At 35.3% G+C, this 19,118-nt stretch overlaps 1 long non-coding RNA gene across 3 annotated transcripts in view; it reads right to left on the bottom strand.

Annotated features, from left to right (window-relative positions):
• The window catches only part of LOC123453711, a 44,458-nt gene that overhangs the window by 13,549 nt on the left and 11,791 nt on the right, over positions 1-19,118 (bottom strand). For all 3 annotated transcript variants that reach the window (XR_006632932.1, XR_006632931.1, XR_006632930.1), the window contains one exon: positions 6,752-6,894. This is a non-coding gene — a long non-coding RNA (uncharacterized LOC123453711). The remainder of the gene's footprint in view (positions 1-6,751; positions 6,895-19,118) is intronic.

Below are 19,118 nucleotides of genomic sequence, written 5' to 3'. Positions count from 1 at the left end.
ATTCACTATGTAGTCTCAGAGTGGCCTAGAACTCATGGATGGCAATCCTCCTACCTCTGCCTCCCGAGTGCTGGGATATACCACATCTTGGTTATCCATTTGTATAATGATGAACATCTGAGTTGATTCCAATTCTTACCTATTATTAACTGAATAGCTATAAACATGGTTGAGCAAATATCTCTGAACTGAGGCATGGAGCTTTTAGGGTAAATGCATAGTAAGGGAATAACTGGGTCTGTTGGTAACTCTCTAGCCAACCTTTTTAGGAGTCTCCATATTGCTTTCCATAGTGATTGTACCATCTTACATTCCCACCAACAGTGGATGAGGGTTCCTATTTCTCCACATCCTTGCCAACATTTGTTTTCATTTTTTTTTTAAATGTTTGCTATCCTTACTTGGTACATTGGAATCTCATAGTTGTTTTAATTTGCTTTCCCTCATGGTTAGGGATGTTGAACATTTTCTTAAGTGTTTGTTTTCCATTTGTATTTCTTCCTCTGAGAACTCCCTATTCAGTTCTCTGCCCCAACTGAGTGGGGTTTTTTTATTGTTTAGGTTTTTGGGTTCTTTGTAGATTCTAGAAATTAGGCCTCTGTCAGCTGTATAGCCACAAAAAAATTTCTCCCATCCTGTGGGTAGTATATTGGCTCTGCTTATTGTATGTTTGTGAAAAAAAAAATTTCAGCTGCCTGAGACCCCAATGGTTGAGTGATTGTTTAAGTTCCTGAGATACTGGGGTTTTATTCAGGAAATCTTTCCCACTTCTGTATTGTGAAGAGTGCCTCCTATTTTTTCTTCCAGTATTTGAAGAGATTCAGGTCTTATATTGAGGTCTTTTCCCATTTGGACTTGATTTTTGTATATGGCAAAATGAGTGGATCTAATTTAATTTTTCTACATATGGTTATCTAATTTGTCCAACACCATTTGTTGAAGATGCTGTCTTTTCTCCAGTCTACATTATTGGCACCTTTGTCAAAGAACAAGCAACTGTAGTTATTTGACCTAAGGTCTGGGTCTTCAATTCTGTTCCATTGGTCTATGTTCTACACCAGCTCTTTATATTTTAACATGGATTCTAGATATCAAACTTAGGTCTTCAGGCTTACAAGGCAAGGCCTTCAACTGAGCTCTCCCCACCTAGCTATTTTTAATTTTATAATTATGATTGTTGCTACTCCTCAGGGATAACTTACATTTTATTTTATGCTTTAAAACATTATTCTTAAGTGAACACAGAAGTATATACTAACAGGTTTGTTTTAAAACTGGAAAAGATTTTTTTTCTTATTGCTTGTAGTTTTCTCAGAGAGATATGCAGTAAGGTCATTAGGAGAAAGCAAGAAAGGAGCAAGGAGATAATGGATATTTTAGTGTGAAGATGAAGGTATGAATTTGTTTTCTGGGTGAAGAAAGCTAATTTTCTAAGAGAATGCAGCCAAATTGCAGAGCAAAGTGTTGAGTGACCACTTGTCTTTTCAAATTGAAAGTGAGACCACAGGTGTATGTCTTTCTCCTCCTCTACTCAGCTAGATGAAAAAATAGATGATTAGCAGTGTTAGGGTTTTACTGAAGAGAAGGTTGGAAGGAGAGAGAATGAAGAGAATGATGGGCCTAAAGGGGAGAGTGTTGCTAGAGTGAAGTTTTCAATACCCAGCCAGATGAAGAAGGAGTGAAGACACGATCTATGCTATGGCTCGTTAATACTAGTTTCAGGGGGTAAATTTGTAGAGTTAGAGACACGAGAGTATATAATTAGACAGTAAGGAAATAAAATATCTAAACATTTACATTTTTGAAAAGTGAATTTAAAATTTTATCTTATTTAGATAACTTTGATTAGAGTTTTCATGTTCATTAATTTGAGTCTAACTTTGTTTAATTATTTTTTATTAATTAGTTTTGTGCTCCATGAATAAACTTGTCTTTTGATGTAATTACAATCTTGGAACCAAAACATGACAAGCAAACCACATGGAAAAAATATTAAACCTAACTTTACCAATGAACATAGGTTTTAAAAACCCTAAACAAGATCTTAGTATACCTAGTTCAATACATATAAATTGAGGAACTGATTTGTTGAATCATGAATAATTTTATGACGAGTAATTTAATATGATTAGATGGGTATATTCTAAGAAAATAGTTATTTAACACATACAAATCTGTTTGTATAAATCATCATATTGTGAAAATGAGCAACAAAAAGCAAGGGAAAAGGTTGTATAAAATTTACTGTTAGGAATAACATGTGGCAGAACCAGGATTAAAGCTTGACAGGTTGATCCTGTTTTTATGTACTAAAGAAACACACAATGTAATGATCAGCTATGATAGGTTGGATCACAGCAACCAAGAAATGGAGATTAACCTAGTCATGAACCTGTGTATGAAAATTAACAAATAAGATTAATCAAATCATATAGAGCACACTAGATGTGGAAAGGGGGTTGTGATGATAACTGTTTTAGAACATTGTACAGGTAACTGTCCACAGATTAGAGGTCCAAATTAAGTTCCATTTCTTTGTGTAACTCTTGGATCCCTACACAGACAACCCTACTTTCCCTTTGTACCCCAAAATCCTATACAGAAAAGCCTACTTCCTGGAGTATTCTACAGAATCTATTCCATGTAGAAATCTAATGAACACTCAGATTCCAGTGTAGGGCATGGTATCTAGTCCATTTCAATGGCTTATTTGAAAGTTAATTATTTAAATTGTGATTATTTTGCATTAGATTTTTCATTCATTGAGTAATATCAGACATTTATTAATTGTTTGCCACGTGGTGACAGACTTAGTTGAACATTCAAATTCTCTGCTCTTGTGGAACGTATGTTATACTGAGATAAAACAGATAATAACCTAATTAGTAAGTTATGTATCATATGTTGGTAAGTGCTATAGTAAAACTAAGTGCTAAGGAACAGGTGACTGTAGGAGGTATGGAGCAGTGTTTTATGATTTTTCTTCTTAAATAAGGTGGTCAGAATGAATCTGTTAATGTAATGCTTGAGCAAAACAGGAATATTTGGAAGCAAGCCCATATCTACCTGTGGAAGTTGGATCTGGAAGAATTAAAGACATGGCAGGAGAAGGCTAGTGTGTCTTAAGAACCACTGTGTATGAAATGAACCCAGAGAGGCTAACAGGAGCCCAGTAAAACCCTGTGGGTGACTGTAAAGACCTAGGATTTAGTTCAGTAGTCTTGCAAGGAATAGATATTTCAGTCCTCAACCACATAAACTTTGAAAGTGTTGATATAGTAATATAAGCCACCCTAGATTTTACTCTCATATGAAATACTACTGTGCTATTTCAGGAAATTCTTCTGAGCTCATAGCTTTAGAATAATAGTCCTAGGCTTGCCCAGGTAAGAATTCCAAAACAGTGCCCTGATTGACCTTCACTACTGTAAAGGGAAAGCCAAGAAGTAAATATCTCCTCTGGTTCTTGCAGATGGACAAATTCTGGCTATTTTGAGTAAAGGGGCTTTATTTGAAGTAAAAAGGAGGAGAGCAGTGTCTAATGAGCCAAGGTTGTCTTTGGAAATGGCTTCCTGACAAAATATCTACATTATCAAAGAAAACTTCCCTGTGTAAAACCACCAGCCTCATGAAATTCATGTGGAAAACACCAAGAGTCCTGCCTTTGCAAGAAACACAGCTATGGCTACTGGGCAAAAAGCAAAGGAAAAACAAGGAGAAACAAACAATGAAGTTCAGATGAGCTAAGGTTGTTAAAAAAAAAAAATCACCAGGGAAACAACTCTAAATTTTAATACTTATCTTTCTTTTTTTTCTTCATTTAATTAGTTACCCTCACCACTGTACTCCATAATTCAACTTTTCAGTACTCAAACTATTTTATATTATTATAAATTTTGATATCTGCTTAAACTTACTGTTATTTTGAATAAGGAATTTTAAAAGTGGAAATAAGTTATGTTTCATGGCTTGTAAGGGACTATATATCTAGAATATATGTTATGGTTAAAAATTATAAAATCTATTGTAGCAATATTTTAATTGCATAGAATCATATTGTCCACTGTAAGTACAAGACTATATGATAGATCTTTAAGACTTGGTTTACCTTGTATAACTTTACACATACCAAAAGCTATAATTTTATGATATAATTTACTATTAAATTTTGAAGCCAATATGAGGTTTCCGTTTGTTTCTAAAATACTGATAATTTTAGGATCACTTGTAAACTTCAATAAAAATTATTGAATATCAAGTGTTTTAAAAAAACTGTGGAGATTGATATAATTGGAAAACAGCTAAGCTTTGCACAAGTTAAAACTGGGGACATGGAAGACTATATGCCTTGGGTGGAGCTACTTGAAAACAGGACCCCTCAGCTTCTCCAAAAATTTCTTGATAAAACAAACCTAAACAACTCATTATCCCTCTTATGCTCAGACTTCCCATAGCTTTGATTGCCTGAATCTGAGTAAAAGCTGTGAGTATAGTCAGTTTGGGGAGCAGTACAGTCCATTTACTTGACCCTCAAGTAAATCATATTTTTGCATGTTGTGTGTTCATTTCACATTTATCTAAACACTGCTGGATGATGTGCACATAAAACAAAAAAATTCTATATTACATCTTTTCTTTTTTTGAGACAGAATTTCACTATGTTGTCCATATTGGCCTTTAATTACTGTTCTCAAGTGATCCTATTTCAGCTTCCTAAATAGCTGAGACCATAGGCTGCACCATAATGCACGGCTATAGTCTATTAATAATATTGGTGTCAAGAACCATTTAAAGCCTGGGGAGATGGATTAGCGGCAAAAGTGCTTGTCATATAAGCATGAGGACCTGAGTATGGATCCAAGTGACCATGTAAAACTTCAGATATGGTGGTATGGACCTGTAATCCCAGTGGTATGGAGGCAGACACATGAGAATTCCCAGAGCTCACTAGATAACTTGTCTAGCCAAATAGGCAAGCTCTAGATTCAGAAAGAGACCCTGTCTAAAAGAATAAGGTAGAATGAAACTGAGGAAGAAACCCAGTGTCAACTATGGCCTCCATGGATACACACACATAGATATGCTTCCACACACATATCAACATGAATATGCATGTACATGCATACACTCACATATACACAAGGCACACACCACACACACACACACACACACACACACACATAAAAAGTAAAAGAAGTAGGTAAGGATATATTTTTTCTCAGTTTTTAAAGTCCTATACCACAAGGAAGTTATATTTTCATAGAATTCTTTTGTCCTAGCATATTGACAATAACAATATAAATAAGGTATTTTGTTCTTCTGCTAGCTATTCTGGAAATGTATAGTTCTCTTTCTTTCTTTGTCATTTTACAATGCATTTTTATTATCCATTCATGAAATTATAAATTATGTCTTTATCTCATACTTCTTAGAAGATCTCACCACAACCATGTGAGGTATATTATAAAATGAAATGAAACGTAATATTTAGAAAGTATAGGATAAAATAATTTGCACATTGACATTGAAGCTTTATAACATCAATCTTCAGCAGTACACAAAAGAACCAATGTGTCTTCTATGCTTGGTGAGAGTAAACACTTGTCAATAACAGCACAAGGCAGAAAATCAAAGGGGTAAGGGCAAATATCAGTGATGCCAAAATCAAACAGCTGATAGAGGTTGCAATAACAGTAGTGTCACAAAAAGGAATGTCTTCCGAGCACTTATAATAATGTAACAATGACACTTTATTGCAGCATTGTCTTACTGAATTCTAGCACTCTCTCTAATATGGAAACTTCCAGAATTACTATGTTCATGTTACATGTGAAAAAACTGACTTGCAAAATATAAAACTTTCCCAAGAGCACATATACTGACCAGTAAAGATAAGGTACTAACCAGTCAGTCTGACTCTGACACTATCCTCTACAAGTTACTGATGTGTATGGAGCATCTTTATGTGGACAATATTGTTCAATTGTAATCCAACAACAAGAATATGTGTAATATCTCACATTAGAAAGATATAAATGCTATATCATAGTTTTAAATTTTTGTGTCAATCTTTAAGAAAATTTTTTTTATCTCTTTGCAGGTGTGTAGGGGAGTGGAACAACAGGGTTAGTGTTGCCACTCCAAAAATATCAGGTACTTGTGCCATATTTGTGCCCAGCTTTACTTAGGTGGCTAGGGAATTGAACCTGGCCTGGTAGGCTTTACAGGCATGCACCTTTATACAGATTTTTTAAAATTATTTATTTATTTATTTGAGAGCAACAGACACAGAGAGAAAGACAGATAGAGGGACAGAGAGAGAGAGAGAATGGGCGCGCCAGGGCTTCCAGCCTCTGCAAACGAACTCCAGATGCGTGCGCCCCCTTGTGCATCTGGCTAACGTGGGACCTGGGGAACCAATCCTCGAACCGGGGTCCTTAGGCTTCACAGGCAAGTACTTAACCGCTAAGCCATCTCTCCAGCCCAGGCATGCACCTTTAACCACTGAGTGCTCTCCCCAACTTTCTCCATGTCATGCTACATTGCTACTGATGAAATCTCTTTACAGATTTACAATGCACACTGTTACACAGTCTGGGAAAACTTTTGCTTCAAAGAAATTTAGCCAAAATTTTAGACAGAATTTTGTGAAACATGTATGTGCAGTTTTGTACTTCATGAAATATTCATAGTACATAGTATTGGGAAACACAACACTAAGATTATATTTCCAAAATCTAGGTATACTTACATACATTTGGAGTAAGAATTCAAGTCCACATGAGTATAGTTCAAAGCTTGTGTTAAATATATAAAACTTCCGTTTTTTCTGTTACTCATTACCCACTTATACTGAATGCCATGCACATGACTGTATAATATTTTTCAATGAATCTGCAAAATTCAGGAAACAGAAAAAAAGTTATCACTAAACAATAATAGATTAATTTTAATTTCTAAATAATGTGTTCAATATATCTTCAGGTGACATGTTTCTGAAATAAAAGAAATAAGTCAAATTGTGAATTTAATAGGTTTTTGGTATCTCCAGGCTCTTATACATTATATTCATATGTGATTATTCTAACCTGAGAATTACTGCTAATGAAGGAAGAAAACAGCTTTATCAATGTGAAACCTTTCTCTAGTACATAAAGTGAGTTGTTTTGGAACTAGAGTGATGATTTCAGAAGGTTTTTATTATGTTTTAATGCCATCCCTACTAGAGCTGCCATGCAGGAAAGGGTGCTGGTCAGTTGGGAAAGTTGCACTAGGGTTTTAATTCTTCTATAGTGGCTATGTACACTCTTCCTTCCTCATACCAAAGCAATTGTCACATCAAGCCTAACTTCAAAGCAAGTTTCTGGACCTCTGTACAGTACTAGATAATCTCTTTGATCATGGACTACAGACTGCATTTCCAATTTGACAGCAGATGCCACAACAAATGACTGTCACCAATTATTCTGGGTTAGGGCCATACTGATTTCTTTACTGTAAAGTTTTGCACTGTGAATATACAGCACAGAGAAGATTTGTGCACAGCTCCTTAAATTTGTTTGACCATGAAAAAGTTTTATCAAGAAGCATGTCATAGTTTAAAATTTCTTAGATGTAATTTAGAAAATTATTGACCCGGAATAAGAAAATTCTTGTGAGTGGTTTTAAGATTTTAATTTTATGGTTTTGAATTTTAATTGTAAGGTTTTATTGTTTTGCTGGATTCACTCTGTTCAATCTTATTTCCTATCATTCTCAAAATATGACATTTTAGTATTTGTAATTTGAGCTAATAGATATGTGAAGGCTTGCAATGTAGCCTCAGAAGAAAGGTTTCTCTAACATCCTGCCCACCTGTCTTTGGCATCTTATTCTCTCCTTTGAGAGGTATAGAAACCAGAATCCCTTTTCTTCAAAGCATGGAATAGAATTTAAAGTCCTGTGGCCGAAGCAAACCAGAAATCCTAGAGATATTACCTTGATGTTCCTCCACTTTTCTGGCTGGGAATCAGCCAAGAAGAAATTCTCTGACCTACCTAGTCTATTAGTAGCCTATATGATCTTTATTCCAGAGATTTGTCATATTGCTGAAAGGAATGCTACATAGACAGGCTAAGAGGAATCTATATGGATGGCTTGATTAGAGTTCCCCATACATTCTAGTAAAGTAGATGTTAAGTTTACCCTTTGTGTTCAATCAGATTTCCTCACAGATGTTTACTTTTCACTAAGCCTAAGCAAAAATGTGGACCATTTTTCTTGGCCTTTGGGTCTTCATTGTGAAGTGTTTGCCACATTACATTTTGGTTAAATAAATTTATTATTCCTTTCTTTTGTTGACCTTTATTTATGACAGGGGTGTTTGCTATTATATTTAAGATGGTTACAAAAAGATATCTTAATTTACTGCCCCTACACTCATCTCTTCACTATCCCCCAAGTGTGCCATACCTATATTGTGGTTTATTCACTCACTAAATGCCTCTTGAGCATCTGAGTTATATACTTAAAACACAGCTCCTGCCTTCAAGGGAAGGATGCAATCAGATAGAATTAGCACATAATGCTATGCTCTACCTTCTGACAGAAGGTGATAGTGGGTCTACTGGTAGGTAAAGGAAAACATCCAACCCAGCCATGAGAAAGCTTTTTTAAGAAGTATCATCAGAAGGGAATAAAATTGGATGAAGAAATAAGATAGAATAACTGGGAAGTTGTTCCAGGCAAAAGACATAGACAAAGAATAAGAATGAAAATATCTAAGGTTTGCATTGACAGTCAGCTGATCTCATGGTAATATTACACCCCAAGAAATTCAAACAAAAAAATCAAACATATACATTAATAATGAATTTTACTTGTTCCTGAATTTTTTATCCTGTAGTATATATCTTGGATTAGCATACATTTTCTATAAATGGCAAAATAATAAATATTCTGTCTTTGTGGGCCATATGACCTCTATCACAGTGAATTAATCCTACTACTACAGTTCAAAAGCATTATACACATTAGGTACCTCTTTAAAAACAGGTTGTACCCTAGATTTCTCCCTTGTAGTTTCCCTTCTCCTTACCCCTGCTGAAAACCTGTATTTTTCAATTTCATGTACATTTCAGCAGAAGCAGGTACTAATGTGTTATAAAAGTAGAATGTCATTCCTGATTGCAGACTTCTGACCCTGGATTTCCATGTACCAGGCCTTCTGTTTAATTGTATGTACACATGCAAGCTTGAGAAACCAACAAAAAAGCACTGAAGGGCTAGGTTTAGGAATACAATAATCAGCTCTGCAACAACTGTGAAGCTTGCTGAGTATTACCATTAAGTATTTCTGTATCTACAAACTATCTACATTATTCAAGTTCCTGCTTGAATCTGTGTTATCAATAAGACCAATAGTCACCAACATGAAGTGATCCTTTCTCTTCCAATCTCTTAAAAGACATAAAAACACGTTTCATTATTTGTTTTTATTTCTCACTGTTCAGAAATCAAACTCTGTTCAAGGTTAAGAATTATTCCTGCATGTTTTGTATTTCCCACAGAAGCTAACAGTCAATATGTGAGATAAACAGTATGTTCTGACAGAATCTTCCAGTTAAGTCATGGAGTTTGATAACTTAGACTGGAAGAACAGAGTCGTAAATTGTGATGTTGGTATTGCCTCAAAAGGACATAGTTTCATGTCCCATAGAAGCCAATTAACAAGAGGCTGAGAAATGTTCTCAGGCATGAGTTTTCTTCACAGAAAAAGGACTATTCCAGAGAACTATATATAGACCAGAAAAAGTTACCTAATATTTGGAGGAAAATTACAGTGCAGAGAAAAGCATCATCTTTGGGTGTTTCTCCAACATTTGCAAGTCTGCTTTTCAGGAATACCCATGAAACTAATGTTTAACCATGTCAAGATGTTCATACATCTCCAAACTAAAACCCAAGAGTACATAGTCAGACTGGGTACACAGGAGACATTTGTGGAATTTTTGTGTTCTTGTCAACCTCAACCAAAGGAGACATTCAGCATCACAGTACTAGCTCTGGTTTCCTTCTTGGTGCTGGATATAGTTAGGATCTTATGTCTTCACCAAAGATCTATGTATTTGTTACAGAAAGCAAACACAAGGTGCAGAGTTAACCATGAAATACTCATTCACATCACCTTGAATCACTTTGTGCATTAGTAGAAATAAGTTGCTAGGTCTCTGGGAAAATCTTAAGACTGAAAATATCCAAAATTTGGGGTAACTTCTGACTCTGTAAAGACAGGCAAAGGTCTGAGACCACTTCTAAGAGGCAAGGTTCTAACAGGTAGAACAGAGATGAGATTGGAGAAAGCAGAACGAAGAAAAAAAGAACTGAAAGAGAAACTGTCTAATCATAAAATCAGATTCCTTTTGAATGATTTCCAGTACAGACGATCCAGGAAGATTCAGAAAAGAGAAGGAGCTGTAGCCATTAGTACGTAATGAGCAGATGACCTGGGAAAGAAAGAGTGATTAGGCAGGGAGTTATTCCCTGTGCTATGGGTGTAACTACAGGAGGTTTTGGACTACAAGGGCCATACTGTAAGGGAATACACTATTTTAGATACTCTACATATTGAAACAATAGGTGTTTGGCCCAAGGTGAATACATTTCCTGTTGAGTTTTATAGGACAGAATAGGGGGAAATGTCCAACTTTTTAATGTACAGTCTCCCATACATAATTGCTAAGCCATCTCTCCAGCCCCTCATAGTAGGTTTTAAAAATCTTTTTCATAAATGGTTTTCAGAAGGCTAAATATATAACTTTTTATTTTATTTTATTTATTTATTTGAGAGATAGAGAGAGGGAAAGAGAGAAAGAGGGGCAGATAAACAGAGAAAAGCCCTGAAAACAAATTCCAGATGCATGCACCACTTTGTACATCTGTCATTAACTGGGGACTGGGGAAGCAAACCTGGGTCCTTTGTCTTTGCCACTTAACCACTAATACATCTCTCCAGACCCTAAATATATATGTTTTGAAAGGAAACGGTTTAAAACCAGCTTCTTTGAACCACTAAGACAATTTCCCATGCTCATCTGTAAAGAAAGTTAGAACTAAAACACAGTGAAATTCTATGAAAATTGAGGCCTGACTTGAGCCTCATTCCCATTTTATGCCACAATATTATCAGGTTTTCCTGAAAGAAATGCCATTATGGAAGCATTAGAAAAATCAGCAGATTTGCCTTTCAGAAACTGTCTGTGGAAATGGTACCATAAATTACAGTAATGAGATAAACATTAGCTTTAGTTTTGATTGAGCACTTATGCCAGTCCTCAGCACCAATACAGATGATTGCATCATTTTCTCATAAAATCCTTATAGTAAAAGTGTCATTTCCCCGGGATACATGAACAAACTGAGGTCCAACAGGCAGATTTACAAAATCTGACCCTCTGTTTCTTGCCACCATTAAAGATGGCTTTGTGCTTCAGGGATCAGTAGCCTGCAAATACTGTGTACTGAACAGTCACTTTTCCATTGTGAAAATCTATTCTCATTAGTACAAAATGTTTGAAACATTTCCATTTTATGAGGAGTTTTACTAAAATAAAATACATTAAATTTATAAACTTTCCAAAGATCAGTGACAGCATATTTTTCTTATGAGTTCAACATTAGTATACAAATAGTTATACTTTCTTCTTATAATTCACACTGGACTAAATGTTTCTCTGAAGGCAATCATTGCTTCAGTAAAGTTCATGTAAAAAGGAAACTAAAAGATTCCAAGAACACTGAATTTAATTTGTATACAATAGTACATTTCAGCATTTTAACCCACACAGTTTCAATGTGAGTGTTTTATACTGGAATATGACAAAACCTTAATAAAAAAAACAAAACAAAGATAAATCTTCTGAAACTAATTGATGTGAGTATGGTAAATGATAAAAAAAAAATCTTCAGCATGAGTTACTTCATTCCTATGAGAAGAAACATGTAGAAGGAATGGTTAAGTAAAATATGTTACTAATTAAAAACTGTCATATTTTTAGGAATATAGGTATTTTTCCTATTTAATTCATCCTCAAGAAATGTATTAATTATAAAATTCTGTGCTCTTTTCACTTATACACTTAGTTCATAGAATAAAAACTCACAAAATGAGTGACTACAAACCAAACTCTATTTTTATAACCTATCTTTTACAGTCTGTTTTGTTATTACCATGAACTTGAAATGCTTTCATAGAGCAGTGTACCTCAAGAACCAAAGATTCCACCTCCAGAGGGGAGTACAGGCAAACCACTGAAAAGTCAATACAAGGCACCAAGTCTACAAGTAGAGTTAACTACTAAAAGAGGATAGAGAGGAAGTGTCTGAGAAAGGGTCAAGTACCTGGCCTATAGCCATAAATATAGCTTCAAAGTGTCATGTCCAAGAATACAGTCAGTAGAGGCCACCATGCCTCAACAGTTTGCTTCCTACATGCTGTTTTAAAGTAGGGCTTCAGTTCTGTTTCTTCATCAAATATTCTTTCAGCACTTGTGTTAAGGGTCATATACTAATTGATTTTCACAAATTTCTTCAAGGTGACATTGAAACTTTCCTTTACTGAGAATATAATTCACTGCCAATTATGAGCTAGAAAAAGTATAGGATAACCTAGAATGTTACCACTTATCACGCCAAAATGCAAGAAAGTGACTCAAGTTCACATGGTTCTGTCAAAAGGATCCACAGGTCAATTTTTAAGAGGCTCATACTAGCTAAAGATACAGATTTGTGAATATAAATATAGAAAACAATTGTAGCTAAGAGAGAAACATTAACATAGTTCCTTTCTAAATTTATTAAAATACCTTAATGATACCAATTGGCCAACTGTTGAAAATCTAGGAAAAATAATTTATTTAGAAAAGATAAAAAAGGAAGAATTAAGAATTTATTCTGCAGTTTTCAAAAGTGGTAGACTTCTTGATAACTCAATCATTCCCGCTAATAAACAGAGATAATGGTGCAAAATATCACCATTTGGCAGCCTCTGGTGAGTTCATGGATCCAAGTAGTGATCACCAATAGTTAATAGGTGTCACCAAAAGGATGCCTGCTTATGGAAATGCATACCTCCATCTACTTAAAGCCCGAGGATGCTTATGATCCAGCCTCTGGACCCAAGTACCACCTCACAGAGCCAGAGAGATTGCTTAACTGACATCAGAGGGAAACAAGCTACAAAATTCACAGTGTGGGACAGCCTATGAAACAAGTATCATGTTTTTTTTAACAAATACATTTTAGGAAACAACACTGAAGATTATTCTAAAGATTGGAAGATACTAAAAGTAAACAGCAACAGATTCACCTACATATCTTATTCGCATTCTGGTGGGATATTCTGTGGAAAAAAAAAAGGAGAATGACATAAACTATAGAAAACTAAGTTCAGACTAGAGATTTAATTTTATAAGGGCTTGCCTCTATGTCTAGATGGAGTGATGACATTGAGTTTATGGTTTTTAAAAGTAATCTTTAGCTTTGAGAAAAAAAATCTTTTTTATTTTAAAAGACATGATGTCTATAATTTGTTTCAAAATAATTTACAGAGAAGTGGTGGAGCATGATTGAAATAAATTCAACCACGATTTGATCATTGTTAAGTTACATTACTTATCTCTATGTGTGAATGTATAAAAATGTTCATATACAAGCTTTTAATAAAATTTCATCTTGTTCATTTTCCTTTTCAATGAACTTTGATCACCCAATACAATTCTGTAACAGCAAAATGCAATGAAAATCAAAAGTCTTTAAAGAGTCTATTTAAAAAAAAAAAAAAAAAACTACCCATGGGGCTGGGGATCTGGCTCAGTGGTTAAGAGCACTTGCCACTCAAGCACAAGGGCCTGGGAGGACCTGACACCTTGGGAGTTTTCTTTCCCCAAAACCCATGTTAAAAATGGTAACTGTGCCAGGCATGCTAGCGCATGCCTTTAATCCCAGCACTCAGGAGGCAGAGGTAGGAGGATCACCATGAGTTCGAGGCTACTCTGAGACTCCATAGTGAATTCCTGGTCAGCCTGGGCTAGCGTGAGACCCTACCTCAAAAAACAACCTCCCCCAAAAAAGCTAAGGGTATCCATGCACTTCTTTAGCCAGCTCCTTGTTGAGGGAGAAATCCAGTCTCAAGGAAGCACATGGTTGAGGAGAGTACTTGAGGTTTAACTCTGCTTTCTGTATGTACACATACATATACCCCCCCACACACATCAGAAAAATAAAAATAAAATAAAAACTATCATAGGCTACGAAGCTGTCTCAGTAGGTAAATGTGCTTGCTATGCAAGTATAAAGACTTGAGTTCCATCTCTGTAAAAATCCATCTATGATTACACATACCTATAACCCAGCAGTAAGAGAAGATGGAGACAAAAGAATTACTGGGGCTTCCTCCTCAGCCAGACTAATTGAAGAAGCAGTGATCTCCAAATTATTGAGAGACTTTGCCTCAAGGAAATAAGGCAGAAGAGTGATAGAGGAAGACACCTAACATCTTCATCTGGCCTCTGCATGTATATTCATGGGGTACATGTTTCTGTGCACACACACACACACACACACACACACACACGCACATACAACGAACACACATACTACACACTTGCACACCACAGAAAACTACTCTAAAATATAAATACTTATTTCATTTTTGAATCATGTATCTGGATAAGATTTTATAATTCTATGAAATTTATATTCAAATGCAAATTGTGCATATCTATGTAGGGATTTGTGTCATTCTCATGCTTGAAGTGGAAACATTAATCTATATTTACTTGATTTATAAGGGTTCAATGCCCCAATCTAATTCTTGCAAAGACATCTTTTTTTTTGAGGTCATTACTACAAAATTTGCTAAGTTCCTAATGTGAAGTCATTAATATTTCTTAAATGAAATCTTGGTTGGAATAAAAGTTCACTATATTAGGTTTCAGGATAGCTTCAGAGAAATTTTTTATTAGATTCCCAAGGACTGGAGTCATATTTTCAAAGCACAGACAAACCTCCAGGGTTTCCTTCCACAATTACTCACAGTCTACCTACTCCTGGGGCCACAGATGACACAGCCTTAGAAACACAGAATTGAAGAGGAACCTTTTTCCATTCTGCTAACCACACAAGAAATATTTTTTCAAGTTTCCAGGCTCTCTGAAGCCCTATAAAATATCTACTTTCTATCAATAACACCTTTTGGTTAAAGTGTAGAAGTGAAATTATTTCTCAGAAAATGGAAAGTCATTTTTTTTTCACATATAGTTGGAGCTCATCATTCTGTTGTCCCACATTGTTTAATATTTCTAAACAATACTAAAGGTTAATGACATGTATTAATTTCTCAATAGTTTTCCCAACTTGCACATGTATTGCATAGGAGTGAAATGCCTAGCCAGTAAATGAATTTAGCTCAACAACATCCCTTCATTCTCTTTAACTAAGGAATGATAGCACATGATTCCACCATTTGGATGGCTGAGCCAAGAGATTCTTGAGCTTGGTGTCAGCCTGGATGAGAGTGAATTATGGCTAAACTAAGCTTAAAATAAAACCAAGTCTCTAAATAAATAAATGCATAAATAAATCTCTACAAGTTTTATTGTTATCTACTTGACACTCATGGTAATTAATATTGTTTACAAAAAAATAGCCTTGCCGGGCGTGGTGGTGCACGTCTTTAATCCCAGCACTCGGGAGGCAGAGGTAGGAAGATCACCATCAGTTTGAGGCCACCCTGAGACTACATAGTGAATTCCAGGTCAGCCTGAGCCAGAGTAAAACCCTACCTCGAAAAACCAAAAAAAAAAAAAAAAAAAAAAAAAAAAAAAAAAAAAAAAAAGCCTCTGAGGGGGCTTATGAGAAGCCCAGTGAGTAAAGTGCTTACCAAGCAAACATGAGGGCCTGAGTTCAGATCACAACATCTATGTAGGTGTGGTGGCACCTACCTCTCAACAGAGGGGAGGTGAGACAGGCAAATGCCCAGGGCTTGTTGACTACTGTATCTAGCTGAATTTGTGAGCTCTGGGTTCAGTGATGGACCCTTTATCAAGAAGAGAAGGTGAAGAAATGGTAGAGGAAAACACCCACTGTCAACCTCTGGCCTCCACATACATACACATACATACATGCAGCCACACAGATATGAACATGCATATATCACATACATATGTATGTGTACACATGCAAGTTCCACATATACAAACATACATATACACACACTCATGAAGACAGTCTCTGAAAAAAAGTCAAAGGCTCATAATGGTAATTAAAATGCAAGGAATCATAAGCATTACTAGAAGAATTTCTAATTAGAAAATTTATATGGGGCTGAAGATATTTCTCAGCAGTTAAGACACTTGCTTGCAAAGCCTAATGTCCTAGATTTGATTGTCCAGTACCCACCGAGAGCCAGATGCACGAAGTGGAACATGTGTGTGGAGTTCATTTGTAGTTGCTGAAGGCCCTGGCATTCTCCAACCCCCTCTCCCTCTCTCCTTTTTTGTCTGCCTCTGCTTTCAAATAAATAAATAAATTTAATTTTTCCAAAAATAAATACTCTATGAAAGGAATTATGTGCCATTGAACCTATTGCACAGTACGTACTAAAATTTTGGAATGTAGCTATGAGTATTAAAGTTCAACTGTTACTTGGAAAAGACAAATGATAGTGAATGCTGTTGAAATATCTTAAACCATACTATGATATCACTAAAACAAAATTAGCATAAAGTATTTAGTGAATTGGAAATTACTTTATGAATATATAAATATTAAGAACTTTTTGGACAAAATTGATTCAAGGACACTAGTGTACAATAAAAGACCATCTTGCAATCCTTCAGAAACAAAATGGAAAGTTCTAGTTACATCTCTGTCTCTATGTCACTCATGTTTCCATAGGTTTTTAAAATGAAATTCTGTGTTTGGAAGAAAGAGTAAAGGAGAAACAGAAGGAGATCAAGGGAAAGAGACACAGAGAGAAGATTAGAGAAAAGGGCTAGTGGGCTGGGCTCACAGATCAAGAACTTCTGTTCAAGTCCCTGGGTTCAATTTCCTGTACCAACCAGGGATAGGGGCTAGAAGATTTGAATCTGAATTTAAAATAAGCATGAAAAAGTAGAACTATAAAAAGAAAATTTTACATTTTTATATTATTCTGGTTATCTACATTGACTATCAACTATAACATTAGTGATGTAAAATTCTCTTCTGGTTATATGCTTAAGAGTAGTATCTGTCTTATGTGATTATTAGTAAAATATTAAACCTAAGATTTTATTAATTTAATGTATGTCTCCAAGTCTTGTAGAATAAGTTTAAATTTAGTGATAACTCCCACATATCATTATCAAAATTCTATTTTCTCTTTTCTAAAAGTATATTACTTTAATCAGATAAAAGTAATTTATTCTAGTATCTTTGATTGTCATAACTGGAAGAAGCTTTCTTTCTAATCAGTTTAACCATCAACTGACATCATAAGTTATATCTAAAACTTGCAAGCCCCTGGGAACCATCATACCACCTCACATGGCAGGAGATCTCACTGATTCAGAGGATCTTCATGGGAATCCAGAAGGGTTCTAAGTGGTTTTTTGTCTAATTTGTAACTCCATGTTAAATCTCTTAGTCTAATTTCCACCATTTCTTCCCAATTTTTTTACTTTGAGAGTCAAAGAAAAGTTATAATTCCACTTCATCATAAAACCCCTAGATGTTGTGATATGATCATGCAATAAGCTCTTAGAAGACACACTAGTGCATGACACAGGTTCAGTACATGGAGACATTCCATGCCTAGTTTCTTTATGGTTCCCTTATTTAAAATGCTTTAAAGATCACTTTTTTTTTACCTTAAATTCAAAAATGTTTAGGGGACTCAAATACTCTTGAGTTTCAACTGCTATGCTAAAGTGGCCAGATGCCATACCTACCTAGATTCACTTAGATTTTTTTTTTTTTTTTGCCTTTGTGCTTTTTACAAAGAAAGCTTAATTCAAGTGCATGAAACCAATATGTATAGATTACTTATTCTATGCATGGCACTAGCCAAGCCCAAATTTTCTTATGTGACTCCAACAGATTACATATAATCATGCAAGCTTCTCTTTTCTCTTTCACAATCATTGTTTATAGAATTTTTATCCATCATTAACATATACTACATCCATTTCTGTGCTAAATCATAAAAGTACTTTAATGTATGCATCAAATCTTATAGAATAACTTTAAATCTAGTGATTAAAGGTTTCCACATCTCATTTATCATACCAACTGCAACTCCCAATTTGCTTTAAAATTTTTGACTATTATATTACAGTATGTCTATATAATATAGGTACATACTTTATTTAGGTCCAATGCTATGACACTTTTTAAAAATCATGCTTTGCAAGAACTTGTAATCCTAGCTACTCAAGAGGCTGAGCAAAATCAAGGTCCACTAGGGCAATTTAGTGATAATCTGTCCCTAAATTTAAAAAAAATACAGGACTGGAGAGATTGTTTAACTGTAAAGGCTCTTGCCTACAAAGCCAAGGGACCCAGGTTCATTTCCCCAGGACCCGTGTAAGCCTGATGCACGAGGTGGCACATTTGTCTGGAGTTCTTTTGCAATGGCTGAAGGCCCTGGCATGCTCATTCTTTATTTCTCTCTCTCTATCTCTCTCTCTCAAATAAAATAAAATAAAGTTTAAAAAAAAAAAAGAGCTGATGGTAGAGTGCGAGAGAACTTGATTGGCATGCACAAAACCCTGAGCTAATTCCCAGTACCACAAAAATAAAATTTTTAAAAACATCAAGCTTGGCTGGGTGTGGTGGTGCGCACCTTTAATCCCAGCACTTGGGAGGCAGAGGTAGGAGGATCACCATGAGTTCAAGGCCACGCTGAAGCTACTTAGTGAATTCCAGGTCAGCCTGGCCTAGAGCAATACCCTACCTTGAAAAACCAAAGACAAACAAACAAACAAAAAGTCAAGCTTTGTTCTAATCATACTCCAAGATAATAAGAAACTTTAAGCCACTGAAATTCCCATATAAAGTGAGAAATCAAATGATATGAAGTCTGATGAACAAGTTTTAAT

The sequence above is a fragment of the Jaculus jaculus genome, chromosome 12 (genome assembly GCF_020740685.1).
Source record: "Jaculus jaculus isolate mJacJac1 chromosome 12, mJacJac1.mat.Y.cur, whole genome shotgun sequence".
Classification (NCBI taxonomy): domain Eukaryota; kingdom Metazoa; phylum Chordata; class Mammalia; order Rodentia; family Dipodidae; genus Jaculus; species Jaculus jaculus.
This window is presented reverse-complemented; position numbering and strand designations above follow the sequence as displayed.